We start from the raw sequence: 20,131 nt of genomic DNA, 5'->3' as shown, positions 1-20,131 counted from the left end.
ATGGGTAAAGCAGTATCTCAACGAAGTAAACATCATTGAACTGCAACCATGGCGACAAACAAACACAAAAACATCCTGAAAGATTTCATGGACTTTAAAAGACTAGAGGGAAGTTAACACACAGATTGTAACAGAATCAAAAATCAGAATGAATGTGTTGTGGAACAGAACTAAACTGTCATCTGTTAATGGTAATGTGAACGCTCTGTAAGTGAATACAGGCACAGGAAGGTGTTTTAAATCAGAATAAATGACCCCCCACCCCTCCCTCCTTTAGAAACAAGACAGGATATCTCCAGGGAGATACAGAGACACATTTCCCCTGAATAAATCCATAAAATTGTGTTTGGAAATGAATAAAAATGGAAAACAAGAGAGGCATTAGTCCCAACTAAATGGCCCTAAGAGTCCCTGTGTAGAACAGTAATTACAGAAGATGAATAACAGGGGGGATATTTAGAGCTTCAACCTCAGCCTGCCTGTTAGTTAACTCTCCCCTTAGTAACACACCTCAGCCTGCCTGTTAGTTAACTCTCCCCTTAGTAACACACCTCAGCCTGCCTGTTAGTTAACTCTCCCCTTAGTAACACACCTCAACCTGCCTGTTAGTTAACTCTCCCCTTAGTAACACACCTCAGCCTGCCTGTTAGTTAACTCTCCCCTTAGTAACACACCTCAGCCTGCCTGTTAGTTAACTCTCCCCTTAGTAACACACCTCAGCCTGCCTGTTAGTTAACTCTCCCCTTAGTAACACACCTCAGCCTGCCTGTTAGTTAACTCTCCCCTTAGTAACACACCTCAACCTGCCTGTTAGTTAACTCTCCCCTTAGCAACACACCTCAACCTGCCTGTTAGTTAACTCTCCCCTTAGTAACACACACCAGCCTGCCTGTTAGTTAACTCTCCCCTTAGTAACACGCCTCAGCCTGCCTGTTAGTTAACTCTCCCCTTAGCAACACACCTCATCCTGCCTGTTAGTTAACTCTCCCCTTAGTAACACACCTCATCCTGCCTGTTAGTTAACTCTCCCCTTAGTAACACACCTCAGCCTGCCTGTTAGTTAAGTCTCCCCTTAGTAACACACATCAGCCTGCCTGTTAGTTAACTCTCCCCTTAGTAACACACACCAGCCTGCCTGTTAGTTAAGTCTCCCCTTAGTAACACACCTCACCCTGCCTGTTAGTTAACTCTCCCCTTAGTAACACACCTCACCCTGCCTGTTAGTTAACTCTCCCCTTAGTAACACACCTCAGCCTGCCTGTTAGTTAACTCTCCCCTTAGTAACACACCGCAGCCTGCCTGTTAGTTAACTCTCCCCTTAGTAACACACCTCAACCTGAGTGTTAGTTAACTCTCCCCTTAGTAACACACCAGCCTGCCTGTTAGTTAACTCTCCCCTTAGTAACACACCTCAACCTGCCTGTTAGTTAACTCTCCCCTTAGTAACACACCTCAGCCTGCCTGTTAGTTAACTCTCCCCTTAGTAACACACCTCAGCCTGCCTGTTAGTTAACTCTCCCCTTAGTAACACACCTCAACCTGCCTGTTAGTTAACTCTCCCCTTAGTAACACACCTCAACCTGCCTGTTAGTTAACTCTCCCCTTAGTAACACACCTCAACCTGCCTGTTAGTTAACTCTCCCCTTAGTAACACACCTCAACCTGCCTGTTAGTTAACTCTCCCCTTAGAGAAGCGTGTACCTGTAGGTCTGAACCTCACCTGTACTCCAGAGAGAAGCGTGTACCTCTGTGTACCTGTAGGTCTGAACCTCACCTGTACTCCAGAGAGAAGCGCGTACCTCTGTGTACCTGTAGGTCTGAACCTCACCTGTACTCCAGAGAGAAGCGCGTACCTCTGTGTACCTGTAGATCTGAACCTCACCTGTACTCCAGAGAGAAGCGCGTACCTCTGTGTACCTGTAGGTCTGAACCTCACCTGTACTCCAGAGAGAAGCGCGTACCTCTGTGTACCTGTAGGTCTGAACCTCACCTGTACTCCAGAGAGAAGCGCGTGAGCTCCGTGGCGTTGTAGAGCCATTTAAACTCCAGAGGCCAGCTGCCCTCAGCCATACAGGTAAGAACCAGCCTGTTTAGTACGCTCCAGATGAACCTGGGTCTGGACCGGCTCCATCTTAAAGTAGGGAGGAACGTCATCTACAGAGGGGGAGGAAGGGGAGAGAGGGAGAGAGAGTGGCGAGAGGGAGAAAAGAGAGACAATTTATACAATTGGACTTCTAAGACTTCAAGATTAATGGTTAAAATAAATGGATTTAATTTAATTTAAGAGAGCGAGAGGGGAGAGAATATTTGGGAGGGGAGAGTGTGTGTGAGAGAGAGAGAGATAGAGAGAGACAGGGATAGAGAGAGAAAGAGAGAGACAGAGAGAGTGAGAGAAAGAGAGAGAGAGAGAGACAGAAAGAGACAGAGAGAGAGAGAGACAGAGAGAGAGAGAGACAAGAGACAGAGAGAGAGAGAGAAAGAGAGAGAGAGAGACAGAGAGAGAGACAGAGATAGGGAGGGGGTTAATAATTGGGTAATGTCAGTACAGAGAGAGTGTGTGAGACAAAGAGGTAGAGACAGAGAGAGCGAAAGCTACCTTACTTGCTTTGGCAATGTTAACACATGTTACCCATGCCAATAAAGCCCCTTGAATTGAATTGAATTGAAAGAGAGAGAGAGAGAGCAATAGCATCACTAAAGTAACCGAGAGCTAGAGCTAGAGAGGAAACAGACAGAGGCAGAGTTTGTAGAGAACATTTCTCCATGAAGTTTCCCCCAGCTTTAACACTGTGACAGCATGAGCAATGCTCTGTCGAGTCCTTCATTTATCTGTATGGATAATACCTCCATATTATGTAGCTACACCCAGCCAGACACACACACTGCAACGCTGACTCTCTGTGTGTGTGTGTGTGAGTGATGAGCAGCCCCGGCAGCTCTAGCCTTTAAGGGGACACTGTAGTGAACAACAGGAGACAAACTGTTTTTCATCTGAGCCGATGAGAAACTCCTGATCAGATATATTGATCTGTCTGAGTCACAGCCCGGCGGCGACAGGGAGCGCGCGTGTGTGTGTGTGTGTGTGTGTGTGTGTGTGTGTGTGTGTGTGTGTGTGTGTCTGTCTGTCTGTCTGTCTGTCTGTCTGTCTGTCTGTCTGTCTGTCTGTCTGTCTGTCTGTCTGTCTGTCTGTCTGTCTGTCTGTCTGTCTGTCTGTCTGTCTGTCTGTCTGTCTGTCTGTCTGTCTGTCTGTCTGTCTGTCTGTCTGTCTGTCTGTCTGTCCGAGTGTGAGAGAGTGTGAGACTGTGTGAGACTGTGTGAACAGAGAACAATGGATGTGTCTGTGTCTCAACAAATCTCTATAAACCTGCGCTGTGGGTAATTTCCAGGGGATGAGAGAGGCAAACACACACACGCACCACTCACACACACACACACACACACACACACACACACACAAGCAACAATAGCATTAACGTCACCAGAGTGTTTCTATAAAAAGCAACAAATTATCTTCCTCTCTGGTGTCCTCTCAGTACTGTCACACACACACACACACACACACACACACACACACACACACACACACACACACACACACACACACACACACACACACACACACACACACACACACACACACACACACACACACACACACACACACACACACACACACACACACACACACAGTATGGAATGAGTCAGACTGTAACAGACCAGACAGTAGAAGAGGAATGATCTGCAGGGCCCAGTAGTCCACAGTGTCAAGGCTTACAGCATCTATAATACACACTTTAATTAGCCAGCCCTACACACACACACACACACACACACACACACACACACACACACACACACACACACTGACAAACACACACAGACCCACACACACACACACACACACACACACACACACACACACACACACACACACACACACACACACACACACAGACACACACACACACACACACACACACACTGACAAACACACAGACCCACACACACACCCACACACTGACACCTTCCAACTATAACTCTATTTAGCCCCACTTCTTCATTGATCCTTGGGGGAACAGAAATGGAACTGTAGTCTCCATTTACCCAGAACACCTGACGTGTGTGTGTGTGTGTGTGTGTGTGTGTGTGTGTGTGTGTGTGTGTGAGGTGTCTCTGAAATTACATCCCTGTGGTAAATACATAGAGGCTGAGGGGCACGTCCACTTAGCGATGCGCGCACACACACACACACACACACACACACACACACACACACACACACACACACACACACACACACACACACACACACACACACACACACACACACACACACACACACACACACACACACACACACACACCAGAACCCAACATTTTCCCTCAATGTTGGCACTAATGCAATTTCATCAAATACAGAAGATTTGCAGCATCAGATTAGCAAAACATCCTGAAGCACATTATCCAAGAATCCTTTTGCCGAGCGTATTTTACCGCACACAAAGTCCCATGAATTCAAAGCACACAAAATAACTGACAGACACGATGCGAATGCAGTTAATAAACCCTACAGGTAAATCGGTCATTTACCTGTCTCATAGGATCAGTCATTTACCTGTCTCATAGGATCAGTCATTTACCTGTCTCATAGGATCAGTCATTTACCTGTCTCATAGGATCAGTCATTTACCTGTCTCATAGGATCAGTCATTTACCTGTCTCATAGGATCAGTCATTTACCTGTCTCATAGGATCAGTTATTTCCCTGTCTCATAGGATCAGTCATTTACCTGTCTTTTAGGATCAGACATTTACCTGTCTCATAGGATCAGTCATTTACCTGTGTCATAGGATCAGTCATTTACCTGTCTCATAGGATCGGTCATTCACCTGTGTTATAGGATCAGTCATTCACCTGTCTCATAGGATCAGTCATTTACCTGTCTCATATGATCAGTCATTTACCTGTGTCATAGGATCAGTCATTTACCTGTCTCATAGGATCAGTCATTTACCTGTCTCATAGGATCAGTTATTTACCTGTCTCATAGGATCGGTCATTCACCTGTGTTATAGGATCAGTTATTTACCTGTCTCATAGGATCGGTCATTCACCTGTGTTATAGGATCAGTCATTCACCTGTCTCATAGGATCAGTTATTTACCTGTCTCATAGGATCGGTCATTCACCTGTCTCATAGGATCAGTTATTTACCTGTCTCATAGGATCGGTCATTCACCTGTGTTATAGGATCAGTCATTCACCTGTCTCATAGGATCAGTCATTTACCTGTCTCATAGGATCAGTCATTTACCTGTCTCATAGGATCAGTCATTTACCTGTCTCATAGGATCAGTCATTTACCTGTGTCATGGGATCAGTCATTTACCTGTCTCATAGGATCAGTCATTTACCTGTCTCATAGGATCAGTCATTTACATGTCTCATAGGATAAGTCATTTACCTGTGTCATGAGATCAGTCATTTACCTGTGTTATAGGATCAGTCATTTACCTGTCTCATAGGATCAGTCATTTACCTGTCTCATAGGATCAGTCATTTACCTGTCTCATGAGATCAGTCATTTACCTGTGTCATGAGATCAGTCATTTACCTGTCTCACAGGATCAGTCATTTACCTGTCTCATAGGATCAGTCATTTACCTGTCTCATAGGATCAGTCATTTACCTGTCTCATAGGATCAGTCATTTACCTGTCTCACAGGATCAGTCATTTACCTGTGTTATAGGATCAGTCATTTACCTGTCTTGTAGGATCAGTCATTTACCTGTGTTATAGGATCAGTCATTTACCTGTCTCATAGGATCAGTCATTTACCTGTCTCACAGGATCAGTCATTTACCTGTGTTATAGGATCAGTCATTTACCTGTGTTATAGGATCAGTCATTTACCTGTCTCATAGGATCAGTTATTTACCTGTCTCATAGGATCAGTCATTTACCTGTCTTGTAGGATCAGTCATTTACCTGTGTTATAGGATCAGTCATTTACCTGTCTCATAGGATCAGTCATTTACCTGTCTCATAGGATCAGTCATTTACCTGTGTCATGAGATCAGTCATTTACCTGTGTTATAGGATCAGTCATTTACCTGTCTCATAGGATCAGTCATTTACCTGTCTCACAGGATCAGTCATTTACCTGTCTCATAGGATCAGTTATTTACCTGTCTTTTAGGATCAGTCATTTACCTGTCTCATAGGATCAGTCATTTACCTGTCTCATAGGATCGGTCATTTACCTGTCTCATAGGATCAGTCATTTACCTGTCTCATAGGATCAGTCATTTACCTGTGTTATAGGATCAGTCATTTACCTGTGTCATGGGATCAGTCATTTACCTGTCTCATAGGATCAGTCATTTACCTGTCTCATAGGATCAGTCATTTACCTGTCTTGTAGGATCAGTCATTTACCTGTCTCATAGGATCAGTCATTTACCTGTCTCATAGGATCAGTCATTTACCTGTCTCATAGGATCAGTCATTTACCTGTCTTTTAGGATCAGTCATTTACCTGTCTTTTAGGATCAGTCATTTACCTGTCTTTTAGGATCAGTCATTTACCTGTCTTTTAGGATCAGTCATTTACCTGTGTCATGGGATCAGTCATTTACCTGTCTTTTAGGATCAGTCATTTACCTGTCTTTTAGGATCAGTCATTTACCTGTCTCATAGGATCAGTTATTTACCTGTCTCATAGGATCAGTCATTTACCTGTCTCATAGGATCAGTCATTTACCTGTCTCATAGGATCAGTTATTTACCTGTCTCATAGGATCAGTCATTTACCTGTGTCATGGGATCAGTCATTTACCTGTCTCATGGGATCAGTCATTTACCTGTCTCATAGGATCAGTCATTTACCTGTCTCATAGGATCAGTCATTTACCTGTCTTTTAGGATCAGTCATTTACCTGTCTCATAGGATCAGTTATTTACCTGTCTCATAGGATCGGTCATTCACCTGTCTTATACCATCAACCTGGCACTCAAATGGGGGGGGGTTTAGGTGCGTCCCTCAAAAAGTGATCCAAAGTTTCAGGCAGCTGGGATATTATTATTATTTTTTTTTTAATTCACAAATTCACAAATTTTTCTCCCCAATTTCGTGGTATCCAATTGTTACTAATTACTATCTTGTCTCATCGCTACAACTCCCGTACGGGCTCGGGGAGACGAAGGTCGAGAGCCATGCATCCTCCGAAACACCACCCAACCGCACTGCTTCTTAATAACACAGCGCGCATCCAACCCGGAAGTCAGCCGCACCAATGTGTCGGAGGAAACACTGTGCACCTGGTGACCTTGTTAGCCTGCACTGCGCCCGGCCCGCCACAGGAGTCGCTGCATGATGAGACAAGGACATCCCTACCTGCCAAACCCTCCCTAACCCGGCCGACGCTGGGCCAATTGTGCATCGCCCCACGGACCTCCCGGTCGCGGCCGGCTGCGACAGAGCCTGGCCTCGAACCCAGAGTCTCTGGTGGCACAGCTACCCGAGACCACTGCACCAACCGGGAGGCCTTTGTTAGGGATGTTTAAGATAGACCAAAAGCTGGTTTCCGTGGTAACACGGTTGGTTTTGACAGCGGAAATGCAGCCTATCCGGCCGTGATGCACGAGGGACGACTGAAATAAATCCCCAAAGCAAACAGTGAGCCGACAAACCCTTTTGATCTGCGTATCGTCGGCAGCCCTACATTATCTTAACCCTGCAGCTCCTGTTATGGACGTGTGTAGAAGCTCCCCTGTGATGTACGGTGCATGTGTCCATGCCCATCATGGCACCAGAGAGGAGAGCCTTGCTGAATACCGGGGAACCTCGTGTTTAGAAGTTAACAGTAACCAATAAAAATAGTTTGTTTTTCATGTGATATGTTGAAAACCCAAACCCTCCGTAGGCTACCCTTATCCAAGGCCAACTACCGTACAACGAAGGCTGGTTCCGCAGCAATGTGCCTGTCTTTTTTTATCCTGGGGATAAAACATGTTTATTAACACAAAACGTATTAGAATGATTCACTGTCCTGGTTTAAAGGTGAGAACGTCCGTGGAATGCAACTCCTGGAGAAGTGTGTAAGATGGTTCCAATATGTTTGTAAACATTCTATTTGGGAGTGTTCTCCCTTACTCTTTATATAGGATCTTTGTCCAGCTATTTGGTTTAAAGGTGAGAACATCCGTGGAATGCAACTCCTGGAGAAGTGTGTAAGATGGTTCCAATATGTTTGTAAACATTATATTTGGGAGTGTTCTCCCTTACTCTTTATATAGGATCTTTGTCCAGCTATTTGCGAAACGTTTGGACGCGCATAAAACCCTCCATAGTCTACATGGTTTTAATATTATATGCCAACAGGGAGCAATTATGGTGTAAGTGTATTTAGACAGAGCCTGTTTAGAGAGAGAGATGGAGATGGAGAGAGGGAGAGAGAGAGGGAGAGAGAGAGAGAAAGAGAGAGAGATGGAGAGAGTGAGATGGAGATGGGGAGAGAGAGAGAGAGAGAGAGAGAGAGAGAGAGAGAGAGAAAGAGAGAGAGAGAGAGAGATGGAGAGAGTGAGTTGGAGATGGAGAGAGAGAAAGAGAGAGAGAGAGAGAGAGATGGAGAGAGTGAGATGGAGATGGGGAGAGAGAGAGAGAGAAAGAGAGAGAGAGAAAGAGAGATGGAGAGAGTGAGTTGGAGAGAGATGGAGAGAGTGAGATGGAGATGGGGAGAGAGATGGAGAGAGAGATATGGAGAGAGTGATATGGAGACGGGGAGAGAGAAAGAGGGAGAGAGAGAGAAAGAGAGAGAGATGGAGAGTGAGATGGAGATGGGGAGAGAGAGAGAGAAAGAGAGAGAGAGAGATGGAGAGAGTGAGATGGAGATGGGGAGAGAGAGAAAGAGAGAGATAAAGAGATGGAGAGAGAGAGTTGGAGATGGAGAGAGAGATGGAGAGAGTGAGATGGAGATGGGGAGAGAGAGAAGAGAAAGAGAGAGAGAAAGAGATGGAGAGAGTGCGTTGGAGATGGAGAGAGAGAGAGAGATGGAGAGAGTGATATGGAGATGGGGAGAGAGAGAAAGAGAGAGAGAAAGAGATGGAGAGAGTGAGTTGGAGATGGAGAGAGAGAGAGAGAGATGGAGAGAGTGATATGGGGAGAGAGAGAGAGAGATACAGTACATGATGTATATTTGCATGCCTCTGTGTGTGCTGCAGTTTGTATTCTCACGTGCCCGTGCGAAGGTGTGTGTGTACCTTCTGTCTTTGTGTCAACCGGTATGAGTGACGTTCACATAGATAATATTAATATTACCTCCTCACTCAAAAGAGTGGAATAGAGGTAATGGAGGACGAGCCATTACAGATAATGGTTTATTTCCTGCAAAGTGCTGATTTGTTGACAGAAAGAGAGAGGAAGGACAGTGTAGTAGAGACGTGTGCTGACAACAGGACAGTGTAGTAGAGACGTGTGCTGACAACAGGACAGTGTAGTAGAGACATGTGCTGACAACAGGACAGTGTAGTAGAGACATGTGCTGACAACAGGACAGTGTAGTAGAGACGTGTGATGACAACAGAACAGTGTAGTAGAGACATGTGCTGACAACAGGACAGTGTAGTAGAGACGTGTGCTGACAACAGGACAGTGTAGTAGAGACGTGTGATGACAACAGGACAGTGTAGTAGAGACATGTGCTGACAACAGGACAGTGTAGTAGAGACGTGTGATGACAACAGGACAACAGGACAGTGTAGTAGAGACGTGTGCTGACAACAGGACAGTGTAGTAGAGACATGTGCTGACAACAGGACAGTGTAGTAGAGACGTGCTGACAACAGGACAGTGTAGTAGAGACATGTGCTGACAACAGGACAGTGTAGTAGAGACGTGCTGACAACAGGACAGTGTAGTAGAGACGTGTGCTGACAACAGGACAGTGTAGTAGAGACATGTGCTGACAACAGGACAGTGTAGTAGAGACGTGTGCTGACAACAGGACAGTGTAGTAGAGACGTGTGCTGACAACAGGACAGTGTAGTAGAGACATGTGCTGACAACAGGACAACAGGACAGTGTAGTAGAGACGTGTGCTGACAACAGGACAACAGGACAGTGTAGTAGAGACGTGTGATGACAACAGGACAGTGTAGTAGAGACATGTGCTGACAACAGGACAGTGTAGTAGAGACGTGTGCTGACAACAGGACAGTGTAGTAGAGACGTGTGCTGACAACAGGACAGTGTAGTAGAGACGTGTGCTGACAACAGGACAGTGTAGTAGAGACATGTGCTGACAACAGGACAGTGTAGTAGAGACGTGCTGACAACAGGACAGTGTAGTAGAGACATGTGCTGACAACAGGACAGTGTAGTAGAGACATGTGCTGACAACAGGACAGTGTAGTAGAGACATGTGATGACAACAGGACAGTGTAGTAGAGACGTGTGATGACAACAGGACAGTGTAGTAGAGACATGTGCTGACAACAGGACAGTGTAGTAGAGACGTGCTGACAACAGGACAGTGTAGTAGAGACGTGCTGACAACAGGACAACAGGACAGTGTAGTAGAGACATGTGCTGACAACAGAACAGTGTAGTAGAGACATGTGCTGACAACAGGACAACAGGACAGTGTAGTAGAGACATGCTGACAACAGGACAGTGTAGTAGAGACGTGCTGACAACAGGACAACAGGACAGTGTAGTAGAGACGTGCTGACAACAGGACAACAGGACAGTGTAGTAGAGACATGTGCTGACAACAGGACAGTGTAGTAGAGACATGTGCTGACAACAGGACAACAGGACAGTGTAGTAGAGACGTGTGATGACAACAGGACAACAGGACAGTGTAGTAGAGACGTGTGGTGACAACAGGACAGTGTAGTAGAGACACGTGCTGGCAACAGGACAGTGTAGTAGAGACATGTGCTGACAACAGGACAGTGTAGTAGAGACATGTGATGACAACAGGACAGTGTAGTAGAGACATGTGCTGACAACAGGACAACAGGACAGTGTAGTAGAGACATGTGGTGACAACAGGACAGTGTAGTAGAGACGTGTGATGACAACAGGACAACAGGACAGTGTAGTAGAGACGTGTGGTGACAACAGGACAGTGTAGTAGAGACACGTGCTGGCAACAGGACAGTGTAGTAGAGACATGTGCTGACAACAGGACAGTGTAGTAGAGACATGTGCTGACAACAGGACAGTGTAGTAGAGACATGTGGTGACAACAGAACAGTGTAGTAGAGACATGTGCTGACAACAGGACAGTGTAGTAGAGACATGTGCTGACAACAGGACAACAGGACAGTGTAGTAGAGACATGTGCTGACAACAGGACAACAGAACAGTGTAGTAGAGACATGTGGTGACAACAGGACAGTGTAGTAGAGACATGTGGTGACAACAGGACAGTGTAGTAGAGACATGTGATGACAACAGGACAGTGTAGTAGAGACATGTGGTGACAACAGGACAGTGTAGTAGAGACACGTGCTGACAACAGGACAGTGTAGTAGAGACATGTGGTGACAACAGGACAGTGTAGTAGAGACACGTGCTGGCAACAGGACAGTGTAGTAGAGACATGTGCTGACAACAGGACAGTGTAGTAGAGACATGTGCTGACAACAGGACAACAGGACAGTGTAGTAGAGACGTGTGATGACAACAGGACAGTGTAGTAGAGACGTGTGCTGACAACAGGACAGTGTAGTAGAGACATGTGCTGACAACAGGACAGTGTAGTAGAGACGTGGTGACAACAGGACAGTGTAGTAGAGACGTGTGATGACAACAGGACAGTGTAGTAGAGACATGTGCTGACAACAGAACAGTGTAGTAGAGACATGTGCTGACAACAGGACAGTGTAGTAGAGACGTGTGCTGACAACAGGACAGTGTAGTAGAGACATGTGCTGACAACAGGACAGTGTAGTAGAGACGTGTGATGACAACAGGACAGTGTAGTAGAGACATGTGCTGACAACAGGACAGTGTAGTAGAGACATGTGCTGACAACAGGACAGTGTAGTAGAGACGTGCTGACAACAGGACAGTGTAGTAGAGACATGTGCTGACAACAGGACAGTGTAGTAGAGACATGTGCTGACAACAGGACAGTGTAGTAGAGACGTGTGCTGACAACAGGACAACAGGACAGTGTAGTAGAGACGTGTGCTGACAACAGGACAGTGTAGTAGAGACGTGCTGACAACAGGACAGTGTAGTAGAGACATGTGCTGACAACAGGACAGTGTAGTAGAGACATGTGCTGACAACAGGACAGTGTAGTAGAGACGTGTGCTGACAACATGACAACATGACAGTGTAGTAGAGACGTGTGCTGACAACATGACAACAGGACAGTGTAGTAGAGACGTGTGCTGACAACATGACAACAGGACAGTGTAGTAGAGACATGTGCTGACAACAGGACAGTGCAGTAGAGACATGTGCTGACAACAGGACAGTGTAGTAGAGACATGTGCTGACAACAGGACAGTGTAGTAGAGACATGTGCTGACAACAGGACAGTGTAGTAGAGACGTGTGCTGACAACAGGACAGTGTAGTAGAGACATGTGCTGACAACAGGACAGTGTAGTAGAGACGTGCTGACAACAGGACAGTGTAGTAGAGACATGTGCTGACAACAGGACAGTGTAGTAGAGACATGTGCTGACAACAGGACAGTGTAGTAGAGACGTGCTGACAACAGGACAGTGGTTTTCAACAGAACACTACACAGACCATGTATGATGAACATACTGGTCTCCGTCATTGTCAACGTTGACAGTTCTGCAAGTCTCTTTTGATTAAATGTGTTTGATAAACGACTGTATTATATTTCATGTCAGAAGATAAGAGTTGATCCTCTATTCTGTATTGGATCAGTCCACTATGTCCCCTACTAGTTGATCCTCTATTCTGAATTGGATCAGTCCACTATGTCCCCTACCAGTTGATTCTCTATTCTGTATTGGATCAGTCCACTATGTCCCCTACTAGTTGATCATCTATTCTGTATTGGATCAGTCCACTATGTCCCCTACTAGTTGATCCTCTATTCTGTATTGGATCAGTCCACTATGTCCCCTACTAGTTGATCCTCTATTCTGTATTGGATCAGTCCACTATGTCCCCTACCAGTTGATCATCTATTCTGTATTGGATCAGTCCACTATGTCCCATTCCAGTTGATTTTCTATTCTGTATTGGACCCGTCCACTATGTCCCCTACCAGTTGATCATCTATTCTGTATTGGACAAGTCCACTATGTCCCCTACTAGTTGATCCTCTATTCTGTATTGGATCAGTCCACTATGTCCCCTACCAGTTGATTCTCTATTCTGTATTGGATCAGTCCACTATGTCCCATTCCAGTTGATTTTCTATTCTGTATTGGATCAGTCCACTATGTCCCCTACTAGTTGATCCTCTATTATGCATTGGATCAGTCCACTATGTCCCCTACTAGTTGATCCTCTATTCTGTATTGGATCAGTCCACTATGTCCCCTACTAGTCGATCATCTATTCTGTATTGGATCAGTCCACTATGTCCCCTACTAGTTGATCCTCTATTCTGTATTGCATCAGTCCACTATGTCCCCTACTAGTTGATCCTCTATTCTGTATTGGATCAGTCCACTATGTCCCATTCCAGTTGATTTTCTATTCTGTATTGGACCAGTCCACTATGTCCCCTACTAGTTGATCCTCTATTATGCATTGGATCAGTCCACTATGTCCGCTACCAGTTGATTCTCTATTCTGTATTGGATCAGTCCACTATGTCCCTTACAATAGACCGAATAAGAAGTAGAGAGAGTTGAGGGAGAGGAGAGAGGGAGAGAGGAGGGAGAGAGAGGAGGGAGGTAGAGTCAGTGCACTAGTCACCTCTCTATAGACTTCATAAGGTTTAGTAAGGGTCGAGGACATAGCCACCTGCTGAGGGTTAGATAGGGGTGGCTGGGAAACCTTATCACTATATTACGAGAGGGGGAAAGAGAAGAGGGAGGAGAGAGGGAGAGGAGTTGGGTTCATGGGTCAGGTTCATGGCTACCTACTGGGATTCGTTTCTGGCCTAAAACCTCAGCATTCATAGTTCTACGGGCTCTGAGAATTCTAATGAGTTCTCCTCTGGAAGACCCTCGCAGCCCAATTCGCCTTTCTCTTACTGCTACTGCTTTGATCTATGGTGGCTTGGTGGGGTCAAACCAAGCTCAGATCCTATAGAGAAAAGAAGGAGGAGAGGTGTTCCAGGGAGAGTAAGAGCCTCAGGTCAGAGGTCAGGGTAATCCTCTGTATTCATCCATAATGAGGATAAACTCAGCTGTCAATCAGACTCTGGTGCTGTGTGAGACAAGGAACATTTGCATTAGCAACCCCAAGGTAATGCCTAGACTTTAGTTCAGTGGGCTAACACAGTCTGTTTTAAACCTAGTAGGACTTACTGAGTAGGTCAAACCAAGTCAGGAGCAGAGTGAGAGAGGGATCCCACAGAGCCCCGGGACAGCAACACAATTAGACCCAACCAAATCATAAGAAAAAAAAAAAGATTATTACAAAAAAACAGAGCAAACTAGAATGCCATTGGGCCCTAAACAGAGAGTACACAGTGGCAGAATACCTGACCATTGACTGACCCAAACTTAAGGAAATCTTGTACAGACTCAGTGAGCATAGCCTTGCTATTGAGAAAGGCCGCAGTAGGCAGACCTGGTTCTCAAGAGAAGACAGGCTATGTGCTCACTGCCCACAAAGTGAGGTGGAAACTGAGCTGTACTTCCTAACCTCCTGCCCAATGTATGACCATATTAGAGACACATATTTCCCTCAGATTACACAGACCTACAAAGAATTTGGAACCAAATCACATTTTGAAAAACTCCCTAGGTGAAATACCACAGTGTGCATCACAGCAGCAAGATGTGTGACCTGTTGCCACAAGAAAAGGGCAACCAGTGAAGCACAAACACCATTGTAAATACAACAGCTTCCCCCTACAGCTTCCCCATGCAGCTTCCCCATGCAGCTTCCCCTGCAGCTTCCCCTGCAGCTTCCCCCTGCAGCTTCCCCCTGCAGCTTCCCCATGCAGCTTCCCCATGCAGCTTCCCCCTGCAGCTTCCCCATGCAGCTTCCCCCTGCAGCTTCCCCCTGCAGCTTCCCCTGCAGCTTCCCCACGCAGCTTCCCCATGCAGCTTCCCCACGCAGCTTCCCCCTGCAGCTTCCCCATGCAGCTTCCCCATGCAGCTTCCCCATGCAGCTTCCCCACGCAGCTTCCCCTGCAGCTTCCCCATGCAGCTTCCCCACGCAGCTTCCCCATGCAGCTTCCCCTGCAGCTTCCCCATGCAGCTTCCCCTGCAGCTTCCCCATGCAGCTTCCCCACGCAGCTTCCCCAGTGCAGCTTCCCCATGCAGCTTCCCCATGCAGCTTCCCCATGCAGCTTCCCCACGCAGCTTCCCCATGCAGCTTCCCCATGCAGCTTCCCCCTGCAGCTTCCCCATGCAGCTTCCCCATGCAGCTTCTCCCTGTCCACTATGGTCCCCCACCACCACTGGGTCAGACTGGGTCAGACTGGGTCTCAGGTTGGGACAGACTGGGTCAGACTGGGTCTCAGGTTGGGACAGACTGGGTCAGACTGGGTCTCAGGTTGGGACAGACTAGGTCAGACTGGGTCTCAGGTTGGGACTGGGTCAGACTGGATCTCAGGTTGGGACAGACTGGATCAGACTGGGTCTCAGGTTGGGTCAGACTGGGTAAGACTGGGTCTCAGGTTGGGTCAGACTGGGTCTTAGGTTGGGTCAGACTGGGTCAGACTGGGTCTCAGGTTGGGACAGACTGGGTCAGACTGGGTCTCAGGTTGGGACAGACTGGGTCAGACTGGGTCTCAGGTTGGGTCAGACTGGGTCAGACTGGGTCTCAGGTTGGGACAGACTGGGTCAGACTGGGTCTTAAGTTGGGACATACTGGGTCAGACTGGGTCTTAGGATGGGACAGACTGGGTCAGACTGGGTCTCAGGTTGGGACAGACTGGGTCAGACTGGGTCTCAGGTTGGGTCAGACTGGGTCAGACGGGGTCTCAGGTTGGGACAGACTGGGTCAGACTGGGTCTCAGGTTGGGTCAGACTGGGTCAGACTGGGTCAGACTGGGTCTCAGGAAATCTGGGACAGACTGGGTCTTAGGTTGGGTCAGACTGGGTGTCAGTTAGGGTCTGACTGTGTCTCTGGTTGGGTCAGACTGGGTCTCAGGTTGGGTCAGACTGGGTCTCAGGTTGGGTCAGACTGGGTCTCAGGTTGGGTCAGACTGGGTCAGACGGGGTCTCAGGTTGGGACAGACTGGGTCAGACTGGGTCTCAGGTTGGGTCAGACTGGGTCAGACTGGGTCTCAGGTTGGGACAGACTGGGTCTTAGGTTGGGTCAGACTGGGTCTCAGGTTGGGTCAGACTGGGTCTCAGGTTGGGACAGACTGGGTCTCAGGTTGGGTCAGACTGGGTCTCAGGTTGGGTCAGACTGGGTCTCAGGTTGGGTCAGACTGGGTCTCAGGTTGGGTCAGACAGGGTAAGACTGGGTCTCAGGTTGGGACAGACTGGGTCAGACTGGGTCTCATGTTGGGACAAACTGGGTCAGACTGGGTCTTAGGTAGGGACAGACTAGGTCAGACTGGGACAGACTGGGTCTCAGGTTGGGACAGACTGGGTCAGACTGGGTCTCAGGTTGGGACATACTGGGTCAGACTGGGTCTCAGGTTGGGTCAGACTGGGTCAGACTGGGTCTTAGGTTGGGTCAGACTGGGTCAGACTGGGTCTCAGGTTGGGACAGACTGGGTCAGACTAGGTCTCAGGTTGGGACAGACTGGGTCAGACTGGGTCTCAGGTTGGGACAGACTGGGTCAGACTGGGTCTTAGGTTGGGTCAGACTGGGTCAGACTGGGTCTTAGGTTGGGTCAGACAGGGTAAGACTGGGTCTCAGGTTGGGTCAGACTGGGTCTCAGGTTGGGTCAGACTGGGTCTCAGGTTGGGTCAGACTGGGTCTCAGGATGGGTCAGACAGGGTAAGACTGGGTCTTAGGTTGGGTCAGACTGGGTCAGACTGGGTCAGACTGGGTCTCAGGTTGGGACAGACTGGGTCAGACTGGGTCTCAGGTTGGGACAGACTGGGTCAGACTGGGTCTCAGGTTGGGTCAGACTGGGTCAGACTGGGTCAGACTGGGTCTTAGGTTGGGACAGACTGGGTCAGACTGGGTCCCAGGTTGGGTCAGACTGGGTCAGACTGGGTCTTAGGTTGGGTCAGACTGGGTCTCAGGTTGGGACAGACTGGGTCAGACTGGGTCTTAGGTTGGGTCAGACTGGGTCAGACTGGGTCTCAGGTTGGGACAGACTGGGTCAGACTGGGTCTCAGGTTGGGACAGACTGGGTCAGACTGGGTCTCAGGTTGGGTCAGACAGGGTAAGACTGGGTCTCAGGTTGGGTCAGACTGGGTCTCAGGTTGGGTCAGACTGGGTCTCAGGTTGGGTCAGACAGGGTAAGACTGGGTCTCAGGTTGGGTCAGACTGGGTCTCAGGTTGGGTAAGACTGGGTCTCAGGTTGGGTCAGACTGGGTCAGACTGGGTCTCAGGTTGGGTCAGACTGGGTCTCAGGTTGGGTCAGACTGGGTCCGACTGGGTCTCAGGTTGGGTCAGACTGGGTCTCAGGTTGGGTCAGACTGGGTCAGACTGGGTCTCAGGTTGGGTCAGACTGGGTCAGACTGGGTCTTAGGTTGGGTCAGACTGGGTCAGACTGGGTCTCAGGTTGGGACAGACTGGGTCAGACTGGGTCTCAGGTTGGGACAGACTGGGTCAGACTGGGTCTTAGGTTGGGTCAGACTGGGTCAGACTGGGTCTTAGGTTGGGACAGACTGGGTCAGACTGGGTCTCAGGTTGGGTCAGACTGGATCTCAGGTTGGGTCAGACTGGGTCTTAGGTTGGGTCAGACTGGGTCAGACTGGGTCTTAGGTTGGGACAGACTGGGTCAGACTGGGTCTCAGGTTGGGTCAGACAGGGTCTCAGGTTGGGTCAGACAGGGTCTCAGGTTGGGTCAGACTGGGTCTCAGGTTGGGTCAGACTGGGTCTCAGGTTGGGTCAGACTGGGTCAGACTGGGTCTCAGGTTGGGTCAGACTGGGTCTCAGGTTGGGTCAGACTGGGTCTCAGATTAGGTCAGACTGGGTCTCAGGTTGGGTCAGACTGGGTCTCAGGTTGGGTCAGACTGGGTCTCAGACTGGGTCAGACTGGGTCAGACTGGGTCTCAGGTTGGGACAGACTGGGGCAGACTGGGTCTCAGGTTGGGTCAGACTGGGTCAGACTGGGTCTCAGTTTGGGTCAGACTGGGTCTCAGGTTGGGTCAGACTGGGTCAGACTGGGTCTCAGGTTGGGTCAGACTGGGTCTCAGGTTGGGTCAGACTGGGTCAGACTGGGTCTCAGGTTGGGTCAGTGGGTCTCAGAGATAAAAGCACCTTATTATAACCTGACAGCTGAAGTGGAATCCAACCTCCCGCCAGGCTCCACGCTGTGGTCACACACTGGTAACCTCTCTGAGACAAAGGCCACAGTCACACACACACACGCCACAGTCACACACAGACACGCCACAGTCACACACACACACACACAGTCACACACACACACACACAGTCACACACAGTGACACACAGACACGCCACAGTCACACACACACAGTCACACACAGTCACACACACACACACACAGTCACACACACACACAGACACGCCACAGTCACACACACACACACACACACACACACACACACACACACACACACACACACACACACACACACACACACACACACACACACACACACACACACACACACACGGCAGGCTGCGAGTTCCATAAAACATGAACCCAATTGAGCATCCCTAAGCACCAGACTGGCATGCAGTCACACGAAAGGTGTTCCACTGCTCACATTGTCCAAGTGCTTTTTTAGTCTCTCCCCTCTGCCACTAACCTGCCCAAGCCAGTCCTGCAACTCTCGACTCTACTGAGACAACAGCATGGGGTGTTTTTCCCTTCTCACTGCCACGAACCAGACCGAGCCAGTCCTACAGCTCTCTACTCTACTGAGACAACAGCAGGGGGTGTTTTTCCCTTCTCACTGCCACGAACCAGACCGAGCCAGTCCTGCAGCTCTCTACTCTACTGAGACAACAGCAGGGGGTGTTTTTCCCTTCATACTGCCACTAAACTGACCGAGCCAGTCATACAGCTCTCTACTCTACTGAGACAACTGCAGGGGGACTACATCTGTGTCACAGAGAGGGGAGACAGGATAGAGGTAGAGGCTTCACAATGCTAAGCCTACATCTGTGTCACAGAGAGAAGGAGATAAGGGAAAGTGTGGTGAGAGAAGGAGAGAGGGGAAATAGAGGTGAGAGAAGGAGATAAGGGAAAGAGGTGAGAAAAGGAAAGAGGGGAAAGAGAGGTGAGAGAAGGAGATAAGGGAAAGAGAGGTGAGAGAAGGAGAGAGGGGAAAGAGGTGAGAGAAGGAGAGAGGTGAGAGAAGGAGAGAGGGGAAAGAGAGTTGAGAGAAGGAGAGAAGGGAAAGAGAGGTGAGAGAAGGAGAGATGGGAAAGAGGTGAGAGAGGGGAAAGAGAGGTGAGAGAAGGAGAGAGGGGAAAGAGAGATGAGAAAAGGAGAGAGGGGAAAGAGAGGTGAAAGAAGGAGATAAGGGAAAGAGAGGTGAGAGAAGGAGAGAGGGGAAAGAGGTGAGAGAGGGGAAAGAGAGGTGAGAGAAGGAGAGAGGGGAAAGAGAGATGAGAAAAGGAGAGAGGGGGAAGAGAGGAGAGAGAAGGAGAGAGGGGAAAGAGAGGTGAGAGAAGGAGAGAGGGGAAAGAGAGCTGAGAGAAGGAGAGAGGGGAAAGAGAGCTGAGAGAAGGAGATAAGGGAAAGAGATGTGAGAGAAGGAGAGATGGGAAAGAGAGGTGAAAGAAGGAGAGATGGGAAAGAGAGGTGAGAGAGGGGAAAGAGAGGTGAGAGAAGGAGAGAGGGGAAAGAGAGATGAGAGAAGGAGAGAGGGGAAAGAGAGGAGAGAGAAGGAGAGAGG

At 48.4% G+C, this 20,131-nt stretch overlaps 1 pseudogene; it reads right to left on the bottom strand.

Moving 5' to 3' along the window:
- LOC135538350 (protein sidekick-2-like) overlaps positions 1-2,164 on the bottom strand; it is a 126,382-nt pseudogene extending 124,218 nt beyond the window's left edge.
- Between the last annotated feature and the right edge of the window lie 17,967 nt (positions 2,165-20,131).

The sequence above is a fragment of the Oncorhynchus masou genome, unplaced genomic scaffold, assembly GCF_036934945.1.
Source record: "Oncorhynchus masou masou isolate Uvic2021 unplaced genomic scaffold, UVic_Omas_1.1 unplaced_scaffold_943, whole genome shotgun sequence".
Taxonomy (NCBI): Eukaryota; Metazoa; Chordata; class Actinopteri; order Salmoniformes; family Salmonidae; genus Oncorhynchus; species Oncorhynchus masou.
This window is presented reverse-complemented; position numbering and strand designations above follow the sequence as displayed.